The following is a 15,530-nucleotide window of genomic DNA, read 5'->3' as shown; positions in this document are numbered from 1 at the left end:
CTAAGGATTTATACTGATTTTTCCTGTCTGAATTTGTCGCACAGAAAGTTGCAGGCCAAATATGTGTGACATTTCTGCGACTTTAGCTTCTAGAGCATTTTTACAACATTATACATAGGTGCTGAATACATAAAAAGCGACTGTTCAGCGACAGACAAGTCGCATCGGCTGAAAGTAGGCCAGAATGTCAGTCCATGTTGGAGCAGGTTTAGATACAGTCTAAAGTATAGATCTCAAAGTCTGTGCACAGAATTTAGCAAGGGCCTCGCACCTTCTGATGCATCAGGTAGGTGCACAATAGCATAGCCTAACCCTCTGTACTTTGGTCTATATTGATGCGGGACATAGACAGCCAGCTGATGACCAATCCATTAGTGCAATGGATGGCTGGAAGCATTTGTCTTTGCCTTTGCAATACCACAGAAGCAATGCATGGTCAATGTACAGCAATGACACACCTGTGTGAACAGCCAGGAGACCCCCCCCCCCCCCCCCATGTTATGTTACATAGTTACATAGTTAGTACGGTCGAAAAAAGACATATGTCCATCAAGTTCAACCAGGGAATTAAGGGGTAGGGGTGTGGCGCGATATTGGGGAAGGGATGAGATTTTATATTTCTTCATAAGCATTAATCTTATTTTGTCAATTAGGAACATTCAGCACCCACCCGCTATCAAGGCAGCTGCCTATCATGTCATGCCCTACCTGCACAGGTGTGCTGGCTACTCAAATGATCCAATTAAGGAGGCCATTTAGTCAGCAGCAGCAGAAGTCCTGTGCCTGGACGCTCCAACAGCGGCCAGACACAAGCAGAAGCAGAAGCAGCAGAAGCAGCAGCAGCACCACCTTTTGTTTTTTGGCTGCAGCAGCAGCAAGGCCCACAGGGCTGGCTAGCTGGCTAGCCAGCAAGCAGGTAGCAATGAAAGTAGGAATCTTTCTTTTTAACCCTGTAAGGGGGTGGTGCACTGTACCCGAAGATACTGCCATATCGGGTCAATGCATAGGGCGACGGAAGCAAGCTTCGAAATCGGCCCCCGTTCTCAAAAATCCATTTAATATATGGTCCCCAGATAGGGGACGTATCAGATATTAAACTGATAAGAACAGATACTACACTTGATCTTAGCCAAAAGGCCGAGAAGCGATAACCGTGAAAGGGGCGGGCCCAACAAGGTGCCCTTCATGGGCACTATCACTGCTTGCTGTCAGGGAGGCTGCCAGACAATTTTCCATGCACACTCTGGGCTGGGGGGCAGTCAACCACCAGTACACACAGCAGAACCTAAACCCATACCATTATTGCTAAGCAGCAAGACAGGGGCCCATTGCACTCCCACGGGGCCTTTTTAAATGCAATCCATAACCCGGATTTGCCAGGAACCCTTCTTACTCCTCCTACTTGCATGTGACACTGGGCTTAGGATCTGCATAGGAAACACACACACAAGCACACACCTACCTTTGTTGCCTGCAGATGCCTCCTTGGCTGTCCCCAAACGGTATCAAACCAACACCCACGGGAAGCTGTAAGCATAGAGGACATGCCTGCACCCCATTGGACTTACCTGTGTGGGTTAAACCCGGGTTATTTGACAACCTATGGCGGTGATGGTTCTGCTCAGGCAGAGCAGTGCTGATGCTCCTCATAAAGCTGTCGCTGCTGTGAAGGTTCTAGGTGACATCACAAATCCCTATGGTTACATACACAACAAAGCTGGGTTGTTGTTGTTTACACTCTGCAAGGCCTGTGGAAGTGAGTGACATCATAGCACTGTAGTTCTGAGGGTTCTAGATGGATGCAACAATCTCCTGTTGCTTCTATGAAGGCCATAATAGACGACATCACCAAACAGCTCCATAGTCACATACACAGCAAAGGAGAGATGTTGTTTACACCTAGTGATGTCAGTGGTATTGAGTGACATCACAGCACAGTGCTAAGGCTCCTGGGCCTGGACACAGCAGCGGCTGCAATATCTCAACGGAGAATACGTTTATATATATGTGTGTGTGTGCGCGTATATATATATATATATATATATATATATATATATATATATTTCTCCGCCGAAATCACTTTTAAACCCATTTCCACCTTTTTTTCCCTTCTCTTCCTCTTACTTTTTTTTCACGTTTTTTTACGTTTTTCTCCTTTTCGCCTCTTTTCTGGGCGTATTATTCTTCTTTTTCTTCTTTTTTTTCGTCTAATGCATACCCCATCAGTGCAGCAATGCTTATTCAATACCGCCAGCAGATGGAGACACTGGGGGATAATTTTCTAAGGATTTATACTGATTTTTCCTGTCTGAATTTGTCGCACAGAAAGTTGCAGGCCAAATATGTGTGACATTTCTGCGACTTTAGCTTCTAGAGCATTTTTACAACATTATACATAGGTGCTGAATACATAAAAAGCGACTGTTCAGCGACAGACAAGTCGCATCGGCTGAAAGTAGGCCAGAATGTCAGTCCATGTTGGAGCAGGTTTAGATACAGTCTAAAGTATAGATCTCAAAGTCTGTGCACAGAATTTAGCAAGGGCCTCGCACCTTCTGATGCATCAGGTAGGTGCACAATAGCATAGCCTAACCCTCTGTACTTTGGTCTATATTGATGCGGGACATAGACAGCCAGCTGATGACCAATCCATTAGTGCAATGGATGGCTGGAAGCATTTGTCTTTGCCTTTGCAATACCACAGAAGCAATGCATGGTCAATGTACAGCAATGACACACCTGTGTGAACAGCCAGGAGACCCCCCCCCCCCCCCATGTTATGTTACATAGTTACATAGTTAGTACGGTCGAAAAAAGACATATGTCCATCAAGTTCAACCAGGGAATTAAGGGGTAGGGGTGTGGCGCGATATTGGGGAAGGGATGAGATTTTATATTTCTTCATAAGCATTAATCTTATTTTGTCAATTAGGAACATTCAGCACCCACCCGCTATCAAGGCAGCTGCCTATCATGTCATGCCCTACCTGCACAGGTGTGCTGGCTACTCAAATGATCCAATTAAGGAGGCCATTTAGTCAGCAGCAGCAGAAGTCCTGTGCCTGGACGCTCCAACAGCGGCCAGACACAAGCAGAAGCAGAAGCAGCAAAAGCAGCAGCAGCACCACCTTTTGTTTTTTGGCTGCAGCAGCAGCAAGCAGGTAGCAATGAAAGTAGGAATCTTTCTTTTTAACCCTGTAAGGGGGTGGTGCACTGTACCCGAAGATACTGCCATATCGGGTCAATGCATAGGGTGACGGAAGCAAGCTTCGAAATCGGCCCCCGTTCTCAAAAATCCATTTAATATATGGTCCCCAGATAGGGGACGTATCAGATATTAAACTGATAAGAACAGATACTACACTTGATCTTAGCCAAAAGGCCGAGAAGCGATAACCGTGAAAGGGGCGGGCCCAACAAGGTGCCCTTCATGGGCACTATCACTGCTTGCTGTCAGGGAGGCTGCCAGACAATTTTCCATGCACACTCTGGGCTGGGGGGCAGTCAACCACCAGTACACACAGCAGAACCTAAACCCATACCATTATTGCTAAGCAGCAAGACAGGGGCCCATTGCACTCCCACGGGGCCTTTTTAAATGCAATCCATAACCCGGATTTGCCAGGAACCCTTCTTACTCCTCCTACTTGCATGTGACACTGGGCTTAGGATCTGCATAGGAAACACACACACAAGCACACACCTACCTTTGTTGCCTGCAGATGCCTCCTTGGCTGTCCCCAAACGGTATCAAACCAACACCCACGGGAAGCTGTAAGCATAGAGGACATGCCTGCACCCCATTGGACTTACCTGTGTGGGTTAAACCCGGGTTATTTGACAACCTATGGCGGTGATGGTTCTGCTCAGGCAGAGCAGTGCTGATGCTCCTCATAAAGCTGTCGCTGCTGTGAAGGTTCTAGGTGACATCACAAATCCCTATGGTTACATACACAACAAAGCTGGGTTGTTGTTGTTTACACTCTGCAAGGCCTGTGGAAGTGAGTGACATCATAGCACTGTAGTTCTGAGGGTTCTAGATGGATGCAACAATCTCCTGTTGCTTCTATGAAGGCCATAATAGACGACATCACCAAACAGCTCCATAGTCACATACACAGCAAAGGAGAGATGTTGTTTACACCTAGTGATGTCAGTGGTATTGAGTGACATCACAGCACAGTGCTAAGGCTCCTGGGCCTGGACACAGCAGCGGCTGCAATATCTCAACGGAGAATACGTTTATATATATGTGTGTGTGTGCGCGTATATATATATATATATATATATATATATATATATATATTTCTCCGCCGAAATCACTTTTAAACCCATTTCCACCTTTTTTTCCCTTCTCTTCCTCTTACTTTTTTTTCACGTTTTTTTACGTTTTTCTCCTTTTCGCCTCTTTTCTGGGCGTATTATTCTTCTTTTTCTTCTTTTTTTTCGTCTAATGCATACCCCATCAGTGCAGCAATGCTTATTCAATACCGCCAGCAGATGGAGACACTGGGGGATAATTTTCTAAGGATTTATACTGATTTTTCCTGTCTGAATTTGTCGCACAGAAAGTTGCAGGCCAAATATGTGTGACATTTCTGCGACTTTAGCTTCTAGAGCATTTTTACAACATTATACATAGGTGCTGAATACATAAAAAGCGACTGTTCAGCGACAGACAAGTCGCATCGGCTGAAAGTAGGCCAGAATGTCAGTCCATGTTGGAGCAGGTTTAGATACAGTCTAAAGTATAGATCTCAAAGTCTGTGCACAGAATTTAGCAAGGGCCTCGCACCTTCTGATGCATCAGGTAGGTGCACAATAGCATAGCCTAACCCTCTGTACTTTGGTCTATATTGATGCGGGACATAGACAGCCAGCTGATGACCAATCCATTAGTGCAATGGATGGCTGGAAGCATTTGTCTTTGCCTTTGCAATACCACAGAAGCAATGCATGGTCAATGTACAGCAATGACACACCTGTGTGAACAGCCAGGAGACCCCCCCCCCCCATGTTATGTTACATAGTTACATAGTTAGTACGGTCGAAAAAAGACATATGTCCATCAAGTTCAACCAGGGAATTAAGGGGTAGGGGTGTGGCGCGATATTGGGGAAGGGATGAGATTTTATATTTCTTCATAAGCATTAATCTTATTTTGTCAATTAGGAACATTCAGCACCCACCCGCTATCAAGGCAGCTGCCTATCATGTCATGCCCTACCTGCACAGGTGTGCTGGCTACTCAAATGATCCAATTAAGGAGGCCATTTAGTCAGCAGCAGCAGAAGTCCTGTGCCTGGACGCTCCAACAGCGGCCAGACACAAGCAGAAGCAGAAGCAGCAAAAGCAGCAGCAGCACCACCTTTTGTTTTTTGGCTGCAGCAGCAGCAAGCAGGTAGCAATGAAAGTAGGAATCTTTCTTTTTAACCCTGTAAGGGGGTGGTGCACTGTACCCGAAGATACTGCCATATCGGGTCAATGCATAGGGTGACGGAAGCAAGCTTCGAAATCGGCCCCCGTTCTCAAAAATCCATTTAATATATGGTCCCCAGATAGGGGACGTATCAGATATTAAACTGATAAGAACAGATACTACACTTGATCTTAGCCAAAAGGCCGAGAAGCGATAACCGTGAAAGGGGCGGGCCCAACAAGGTGCCCTTCATGGGCACTATCACTGCTTGCTGTCAGGGAGGCTGCCAGACAATTTTCCATGCACACTCTGGGCTGGGGGGCAGTCAACCACCAGTACACACAGCAGAACCTAAACCCATACCATTATTGCTAAGCAGCAAGACAGGGGCCCATTGCACTCCCACGGGGCCTTTTTAAATGCAATCCATAACCCGGATTTGCCAGGAACCCTTCTTACTCCTCCTACTTGCATGTGACACTGGGCTTAGGATCTGCATAGGAAACACACACACAAGCACACACCTACCTTTGTTGCCTGCAGATGCCTCCTTGGCTGTCCCCAAACGGTATCAAACCAACACCCACGGGAAGCTGTAAGCATAGAGGACATGCCTGCACCCCATTGGACTTACCTGTGTGGGTTAAACCCGGGTTATTTGACAACCTATGGCGGTGATGGTTCTGCTCAGGCAGAGCAGTGCTGATGCTCCTCATAAAGCTGTCGCTGCTGTGAAGGTTCTAGGTGACATCACAAATCCCTATGGTTACATACACAACAAAGCTGGGTTGTTGTTGTTTACACTCTGCAAGGCCTGTGGAAGTGAGTGACATCATAGCACTGTAGTTCTGAGGGTTCTAGATGGATGCAACAATCTCCTGTTGCTTCTATGAAGGCCATAATAGACGACATCACCAAACAGCTCCATAGTCACATACACAGCAAAGGAGAGATGTTGTTTACACCTAGTGATGTCAGTGGTATTGAGTGACATCACAGCACAGTGCTAAGGCTCCTGGGCCTGGACACAGCAGCGGCTGCAATATCTCAACGGAGAATACGTTTATATATATGTGTGTGTGTGCGCGTATATATATATATATATATATATATATATATATATATTTCTCCGCCGAAATCACTTTTAAACCCATTTCCACCTTTTTTTCCCTTCTCTTCCTCTTACTTTTTTTTCACGTTTTTTTACGTTTTTCTCCTTTTCGCCTCTTTTCTGGGCGTATTATTCTTCTTTTTCTTCTTTTTTTTCGTCTAATGCATACCCCATCAGTGCAGCAATGCTTATTCAATACCGCCAGCAGATGGAGACACTGGGGGATAATTTTCTAAGGATTTATACTGATTTTTCCTGTCTGAATTTGTCGCACAGAAAGTTGCAGGCCAAATATGTGTGACATTTCTGCGACTTTAGCTTCTAGAGCATTTTTACAACATTATACATAGGTGCTGAATACATAAAAAGCGACTGTTCAGCGACAGACAAGTCGCATCGGCTGAAAGTAGGCCAGAATGTCAGTCCATGTTGGAGCAGGTTTAGATACAGTCTAAAGTATAGATCTCAAAGTCTGTGCACAGAATTTAGCAAGGGCCTCGCACCTTCTGATGCATCAGGTAGGTGCACAATAGCATAGCCTAACCCTCTGTACTTTGGTCTATATTGATGCGGGACATAGACAGCCAGCTGATGACCAATCCATTAGTGCAATGGATGGCTGGAAGCATTTGTCTTTGCCTTTGCAATACCACAGAAGCAATGCATGGTCAATGTACAGCAATGACACACCTGTGTGAACAGCCAGGAGACCCCCCCCCCCCCCCATGTTATGTTACATAGTTACATAGTTAGTACGGTCGAAAAAAGACATATGTCCATCAAGTTCAACCAGGGAATTAAGGGGTAGGGGTGTGGCGCGATATTGGGGAAGGGATGAGATTTTATATTTCTTCATAAGCATTAATCTTATTTTGTCAATTAGGAACATTCAGCACCCACCCGCTATCAAGGCAGCTGCCTATCATGTCATGCCCTACCTGCACAGGTGTGCTGGCTACTCAAATGATCCAATTAAGGAGGCCATTTAGTCAGCAGCAGCAGAAGTCCTGTGCCTGGACGCTCCAACAGCGGCCAGACACAAGCAGAAGCAGAAGCAGCAGCAGCACCACCTTTTGTTTTTTGGCTGCAGCAGCAGCAAGGCCCACAGGGCTGGCTAGCTGGCTAGCCAGCAAGCAGGTAGCAATGAAAGTAGGAATCTTTCTTTTTAACCCTGTAAGGGGGTGGTGCACTGTACCCGAAGATACTGCCATATCGGGTCAATGCATAGGGCGACGGAAGCAAGCTTCGAAATCGGCCCCCGTTCTCAAAAATCCATTTAATATATGGTCCCCAGATAGGGGACGTATCAGATATTAAACTGATAAGAACAGATACTACACTTGATCTTAGCCAAAAGGCCGAGAAGCGATAACCGTGAAAGGGGCGGGCCCAACAAGGTGCCCTTCATGGGCACTATCACTGCTTGCTGTCAGGGAGGCTGCCAGACAATTTTCCATGCACACTCTGGGCTGGGGGGCAGTCAACCACCAGTACACACAGCAGAACCTAAACCCATACCATTATTGCTAAGCAGCAAGACAGGGGCCCATTGCACTCCCACGGGGCCTTTTTAAATGCAATCCATAACCCGGATTTGCCAGGAACCCTTCTTACTCCTCCTACTTGCATGTGACACTGGGCTTAGGATCTGCATAGGAAACACACACACAAGCACACACCTACCTTTGTTGCCTGCAGATGCCTCCTTGGCTGTCCCCAAACGGTATCAAACCAACACCCACGGGAAGCTGTAAGCATAGAGGACATGCCTGCACCCCATTGGACTTACCTGTGTGGGTTAAACCCGGGTTATTTGACAACCTATGGCGGTGATGGTTCTGCTCAGGCAGAGCAGTGCTGATGCTCCTCATAAAGCTGTCGCTGCTGTGAAGGTTCTAGGTGACATCACAAATCCCTATGGTTACATACACAACAAAGCTGGGTTGTTGTTGTTTACACTCTGCAAGGCCTGTGGAAGTGAGTGACATCATAGCACTGTAGTTCTGAGGGTTCTAGATGGATGCAACAATCTCCTGTTGCTTCTATGAAGGCCATAATAGACGACATCACCAAACAGCTCCATAGTCACATACACAGCAAAGGAGAGATGTTGTTTACACCTAGTGATGTCAGTGGTATTGAGTGACATCACAGCACAGTGCTAAGGCTCCTGGGCCTGGACACAGCAGCGGCTGCAATATCTCAACGGAGAATACGTTTATATATATGTGTGTGTGTGCGCGTATATATATATATATATATATATATATATATATATATATTTCTCCGCCGAAATCACTTTTAAACCCATTTCCACCTTTTTTTCCCTTCTCTTCCTCTTACTTTTTTTTCACGTTTTTTTACGTTTTTCTCCTTTTCGCCTCTTTTCTGGGCGTATTATTCTTCTTTTTCTTCTTTTTTTTCGTCTAATGCATACCCCATCAGTGCAGCAATGCTTATTCAATACCGCCAGCAGATGGAGACACTGGGGGATAATTTTCTAAGGATTTATACTGATTTTTCCTGTCTGAATTTGTCGCACAGAAAGTTGCAGGCCAAATATGTGTGACATTTCTGCGACTTTAGCTTCTAGAGCATTTTTACAACATTATACATAGGTGCTGAATACATAAAAAGCGACTGTTCAGCGACAGACAAGTCGCATCGGCTGAAAGTAGGCCAGAATGTCAGTCCATGTTGGAGCAGGTTTAGATACAGTCTAAAGTATAGATCTCAAAGTCTGTGCACAGAATTTAGCAAGGGCCTCGCACCTTCTGATGCATCAGGTAGGTGCACAATAGCATAGCCTAACCCTCTGTACTTTGGTCTATATTGATGCGGGACATAGACAGCCAGCTGATGACCAATCCATTAGTGCAATGGATGGCTGGAAGCATTTGTCTTTGCCTTTGCAATACCACAGAAGCAATGCATGGTCAATGTACAGCAATGACACACCTGTGTGAACAGCCAGGAGACCCCCCCCCCCCCCATGTTATGTTACATAGTTACATAGTTAGTACGGTCGAAAAAAGACATATGTCCATCAAGTTCAACAAGGGAATTAAGGGGTAGGGGTGTGGCGCGATATTGGGGAAGGGATGAGATTTTATATTTCTTCATAAGCATTAATCTTATTTTGTCAATTAGGAACATTCAGCACCCACCCGCTATCAAGGCAGCTGCCTATCATGTCATGCCCTACCTGCACAGGTGTGCTGGCTACTCAAATGATCCAATTAAGGAGGCCATTTAGTCAGCAGCAGCAGAAGTCCTGTGCCTGGACGCTCCAACAGCGGCCAGACACAAGCAGAAGCAGAAGCAGCAGAAGCAGCAGCACCACCTTTTGTTTTTTGGCTGCAGCAGCAGCAAGGCCCACAGGGCTGGCTAGCTGGCTAGCCAGCAAGCAGGTAGCAATGAAAGTAGGAATCTTTCTTTTTAACCCTGTAAGGGGGTGGTGCACTGTACCCGAAGATACTGCCATATCGGGTCAATGCATAGGGCGACGGAAGCAAGCTTCGAAATCGGCCCCCGTTCTCAAAAATCCATTTAATATATGGTCCCCAGATAGGGGACGTATCAGATATTAAACTGATAAGAACAGATACTACACTTGATCTTAGCCAAAAGGCCGAGAAGCGATAACCGTGAAAGGGGCGGGCCCAACAAGGTGCCCTTCATGGGCACTATCACTGCTTGCTGTCAGGGAGGCTGCCAGACAATTTTCCATGCACACTCTGGGCTGGGGGGCAGTCAACCACCAGTACACACAGCAGAACCTAAACCCATACCATTATTGCTAAGCAGCAAGACAGGGGCCCATTGCACTCCCACGGGGCCTTTTTAAATGCAATCCATAACCCGGATTTGCCAGGAACCCTTCTTACTCCTCCTACTTGCATGTGACACTGGGCTTAGAATCTGCATAGGAAACACACACACAAGCACACACCTACCTTTGTTGCCTGCAGATGCCTCCTTGGCTGTCCCCAAACGGTATCAAACCAACACCCACGGGAAGCTGTAAGCATAGAGGACATGCCTGCACCCCATTGGACTTACCTGTGTGGGTTAAACCCGGGTTATTTGACAACCTATGGCGGTGATGGTTCTGCTCAGGCAGAGCAGTGCTGATGCTCCTCATAAAGCTGTCGCTGCTGTGAAGGTTCTAGGTGACATCACAAATCCCTATGGTTACATACACAACAAAGCTGGGTTGTTGTTGTTTACACTCTGCAAGGCCTGTGGAAGTGAGTGACATCATAGCACTGTAGTTCTGAGGGTTCTAGATGGATGCAACAATCTCCTGTTGCTTCTATGAAGGCCATAATAGACGACATCACCAAACAGCTCCATAGTCACATACACAGCAAAGGAGAGATGTTGTTTACACCTAGTGATGTCAGTGGTATTGAGTGACATCACAGCACAGTGCTAAGGCTCCTGGGCCTGGACACAGCAGCGGCTGCAATATCTCAACGGAGAATACGTTTATATATATGTGTGTGTGTGCGCGTATATATATATATATATATATATATATATATATATATATTTCTCCGCCGAAATCACTTTTAAACCCATTTCCACCTTTTTTTCCCTTCTCTTCCTCTTACTTTTTTTTCACGTTTTTTTACGTTTTTCTCCTTTTCGCCTCTTTTCTGGGCGTATTATTCTTCTTTTTCTTCTTTTTTTTCGTCTAATGCATACCCCATCAGTGCAGCAATGCTTATTCAATACCGCCAGCAGATGGAGACACTGGGGGATAATTTTCTAAGGATTTATACTGATTTTTCCTGTCTGAATTTGTCGCACAGAAAGTTGCAGGCCAAATATGTGTGACATTTCTGCGACTTTAGCTTCTAGAGCATTTTTACAACATTATACATAGGTGCTGAATACATAAAAAGCGACTGTTCAGCGACAGACAAGTCGCATCGGCTGAAAGTAGGCCAGAATGTCAGTCCATGTTGGAGCAGGTTTAGATACAGTCTAAAGTATAGATCTCAAAGTCTGTGCACAGAATTTAGCAAGGGCCTCGCACCTTCTGATGCATCAGGTAGGTGCACAATAGCATAGCCTAACCCTCTGTACTTTGGTCTATATTGATGCGGGACATAGACAGCCAGCTGATGACCAATCCATTAGTGCAATGGATGGCTGGAAGCATTTGTCTTTGCCTTTGCAATACCACAGAAGCAATGCATGGTCAATGTACAGCAATGACACACCTGTGTGAACAGCCAGGAGACCCCCCCCCCCCCCCCCATGTTATGTTACATAGTTACATAGTTAGTACGGTCGAAAAAAGACATATGTCCATCAAGTTCAACCAGGGAATTAAGGGGTAGGGGTGTGGCGCGATATTGGGGAAGGGATGAGATTTTATATTTCTTCATAAGCATTAATCTTATTTTGTCAATTAGGAACATTCAGCACCCACCCGCTATCAAGGCAGCTGCCTATCATGTCATGCCCTACCTGCACAGGTGTGCTGGCTACTCAAATGATCCAATTAAGGAGGCCATTTAGTCAGCAGCAGCAGAAGTCCTGTGCCTGGACGCTCCAACAGCGGCCAGACACAAGCAGAAGCAGAAGCAGCAGAAGCAGCAGCAGCACCACCTTTTGTTTTTTGGCTGCAGCAGCAGCAAGGCCCACAGGGCTGGCTAGCTGGCTAGCCAGCAAGCAGGTAGCAATGAAAGTAGGAATCTTTCTTTTTAACCCTGTAAGGGGGTGGTGCACTGTACCCGAAGATACTGCCATATCGGGTCAATGCATAGGGCGACGGAAGCAAGCTTCGAAATCGGCCCCCGTTCTCAAAAATCCATTTAATATATGGTCCCCAGATAGGGGACGTATCAGATATTAAACTGATAAGAACAGATACTACACTTGATCTTAGCCAAAAGGCCGAGAAGCGATAACCATGAAAGGGGCGGGCCCAACAAGGTGCCCTTCATGGGCACTATCACTGCTTGCTGTCAGGGAGGCTGCCAGACAATTTTCCATGCACACTCTGGGCTGGGGGGCAGTCAACCACCAGTACACACAGCAGAACCTAAACCCATACCATTATTGCTAAGCAGCAAGACAGGGGCCCATTGCACTCCCACGGGGCCTTTTTAAATGCAATCCATAACCCGGATTTGCCAGGAACCCTTCTTACTCCTCCTACTTGCATGTGACACTGGGCTTAGGATCTGCATAGGAAACACACACACAAGCACACACCTACCTTTGTTGCCTGCAGATGCCTCCTTGGCTGTCCCCAAACGGTATCAAACCAACACCCACGGGAAGCTGTAAGCATAGAGGACATGCCTGCACCCCATTGGACTTACCTGTGTGGGTTAAACCCGGGTTATTTGACAACCTATGGCGGTGATGGTTCTGCTCAGGCAGAGCAGTGCTGATGCTCCTCATAAAGCTGTCGCTGCTGTGAAGGTTCTAGGTGACATCACAAATCCCTATGGTTACATACACAACAAAGCTGGGTTGTTGTTGTTTACACTCTGCAAGGCCTGTGGAAGTGAGTGACATCATAGCACTGTAGTTCTGAGGGTTCTAGATGGATGCAACAATCTCCTGTTGCTTCTATGAAGGCCATAATAGACGACATCACCAAACAGCTCCATAGTCACATACACAGCAAAGGAGAGATGTTGTTTACACCTAGTGATGTCAGTGGTATTGAGTGACATCACAGCACAGTGCTAAGGCTCCTGGGCCTGGACACAGCAGCGGCTGCAATATCTCAACGGAGAATACGTTTATATATATGTGTGTGTGTGCGCGTATATATATATATATATATATATATATATATATATATATATGTGAGAAGCCTACGGCTGAATTTGTGGGAGGGGCCGGGTGTATTTAACGTTCGGCCTCTCTGCAAGCCGGCACGTTCATCGCACAGCGTTGTTCGCACAGCGTTGGAGACGTTACAGGAAGGGACGTCAGCAAGCGGGGATTTCCGGTTCCGGTCAGGTGAACGGCGGGCGTTCAGCCAGGGGACACGCATCGATCTCCAGGACTGAATCCAGAGGACGGGTAAGCGCTGGATACAGGGGCCTTTAGTGGCCACGCCCGTGAAACGTACAGCCCCGCAAACGGTTCCTCGCAGGGGGGACGGCAGATTCGCAGCCAACTGATTCTGCCAGGGACGCTTAGATGGCAGTGCAGAGTCTGTGAGGGGGGGGTTGATTGGCAGCATGTCGGTACTGAGGATGGTGATAACTTGTTATGTCGTTATTTCTGAGTGATCACCGGCGGTGTTTGTGACAGGGTACGTGCCATGCATATCGCTGACAAGAAGGAGGGTACAAGGTCTTCAATCTTGACGATGGGATAACGTACTATGTGGCTGGGTATTGTTACATTATGCATTTATACTTTATAGGCTTAAAAGTGCGTAGGACAAGTCCTGGCAAAACAGTCAAAACTCATAGGTATGTTCCAAGGTATATGTATTAGCACTGGGAACCGGTAGTTGTCACAGTTGATGCACATTACTGAGATACATTGACAGCTATGATTGATCTGACAAGGCACAGGCTGTGACTACTCTGGAGATGTGATCACGGGGATACCACGTGCAGTGGGGCGGAGGTCATGTCTCCAGGGGGTCAACAGCCGCAGCTCATCCGGATAGATCTCAGTATATGACAACAGAACAGGGGCCAACACAGGGGGGGACATAACAGTAAACCTCTGAAACGACTATTGGCGTCTGACGCGTCAGGGCATGCATGCGCAGGTGTACGCACATGCAGAGGGTGGGTGCAGATGCGTATGCATGTACATGTGGGGGGCATGGTCGTATAAAAAAAAAATAAAAAAGGGGGACGGGTGTCATTCCTTGGACAGGCCCCATGGCTAGCATCACAGGACATACGGAACGCCACACAGGAGCAAACATTGACACTCCCGCATAACAAGGACTACTGGCACGTGGCCAGAGCACACCGTATAGCTCACGTTACGGACTCATAAGAGTAACCAACAACTGCAGTCCGACACGATTTAGGGGCAGCATTCACAGCTGGTCATCTTCAACTCGTTTCCAGGTGTGCTACTGACACGTTTTTCAGAGCATACCACACGTCACGCACATATGTAGGAGTTTAACCTGTTATCCTGACACGCTTTCAGGGGGTGACCTACAGCCAGGTTTGCTACTGACACGTCTTTCAGAGCATACCACACGTTACGCACTTTTGTAGGAGTTAACCCGTTGTACTGACACGATTTCAGGGGGGTAACCTACAGCTGGTTTGCTACTGACACGTTTTTCAGAGCATGCCATCGCGCTACACACTTGAATAGAAGTGAACCGTCACCCTGACACGCATGCAGGGTGGCGGGGGGGGGGGACATAACAGTTATTGGCTGCTGACACGTTTTCAGAGCATACCATACGTCATTCATTGGTAGGAATTTAACCCGTTGTCCTGACACGTCTTCAGGGGGGTAACCTACATCTGGTTTGCTGCTGACACGTTTTCAGAGCATACCACACGGCACACGTACGATTAAGCGCAGATCCACTTATCCTGACACGTTCTTCAGGAGGGTAGCTACGACTCATTGCTGCTGACACGTCTTCAGAGCAATACACTTATAATTAGACTATCTCCCGAAACATGTTGCAGGACGGAACCACGACAAGACAGTTGCGGACACATTTTCAGAGCAATTCGCACGAGGCGACACGTTGCGTTCACACGGTCCACGACAGGGGCTTGTGCTCCGCAGGCCTTAGAACCTTATGTCACGATGGTGTAAATGTTGGCGGTTTCACTGTCCCACGATCATGTTTTCACGACAATTGGGATGGTCTAGTATAGTCACGGTCAACGAGCCAGGAGAGTTGGTCTAGGTAGTACACGGTGAGGTGGTAGGCACCTGAGTCGATAGTAGGAATGTTATAGCATGTGTTAATATATCGTGTTGTCCTAGGTCCTTGCCTGACGGTTGACGGTGGTAGTTGGCAGG

At 46.9% G+C, this 15,530-nt stretch overlaps 6 non-coding genes across 6 annotated transcripts; all 6 read right to left on the bottom strand.

The window, feature by feature from the left end:
* Nucleotides 1-958: 958 nt before the first annotated feature.
* Nucleotides 959-1,149, bottom strand: LOC130299985 (U2 spliceosomal RNA). Its single transcript, XR_008851005.1, has one exon. It is a non-coding gene; the product is annotated as a U2 spliceosomal RNA (small nuclear RNA).
* Nucleotides 1,150-3,203: 2,054 nt separating this feature from the next.
* LOC130300080 (U2 spliceosomal RNA) lies at nucleotides 3,204-3,394 on the bottom strand. The gene has a single exon (XR_008851095.1). It is a non-coding gene; the product is annotated as a U2 spliceosomal RNA (small nuclear RNA).
* Nucleotides 3,395-5,443: 2,049 nt separating this feature from the next.
* On the bottom strand, nucleotides 5,444-5,634 carry LOC130300079 (U2 spliceosomal RNA). Its single transcript, XR_008851094.1, has one exon. It is a non-coding gene; the product is annotated as a U2 spliceosomal RNA (small nuclear RNA).
* Nucleotides 5,635-7,709: 2,075 nt separating this feature from the next.
* LOC130299984 (U2 spliceosomal RNA) lies at nucleotides 7,710-7,900 on the bottom strand. The gene has a single exon (XR_008851004.1). It is a non-coding gene; the product is annotated as a U2 spliceosomal RNA (small nuclear RNA).
* A 2,082-nt stretch (nucleotides 7,901-9,982) lies between these two features.
* LOC130299983 (U2 spliceosomal RNA) lies at nucleotides 9,983-10,173 on the bottom strand. The gene has a single exon (XR_008851003.1). It is a non-coding gene; the product is annotated as a U2 spliceosomal RNA (small nuclear RNA).
* A 2,088-nt stretch (nucleotides 10,174-12,261) lies between these two features.
* LOC130299982 (U2 spliceosomal RNA) lies at nucleotides 12,262-12,452 on the bottom strand. The gene has a single exon (XR_008851002.1). It is a non-coding gene; the product is annotated as a U2 spliceosomal RNA (small nuclear RNA).
* Between the last annotated feature and the right edge of the window lie 3,078 nt (nucleotides 12,453-15,530).

Source organism: Hyla sarda, unplaced genomic scaffold (genome assembly GCF_029499605.1).
Source record: "Hyla sarda isolate aHylSar1 unplaced genomic scaffold, aHylSar1.hap1 scaffold_107, whole genome shotgun sequence".
Taxonomy (NCBI): Eukaryota; Metazoa; Chordata; class Amphibia; order Anura; family Hylidae; genus Hyla; species Hyla sarda.
This window is presented reverse-complemented; position numbering and strand designations above follow the sequence as displayed.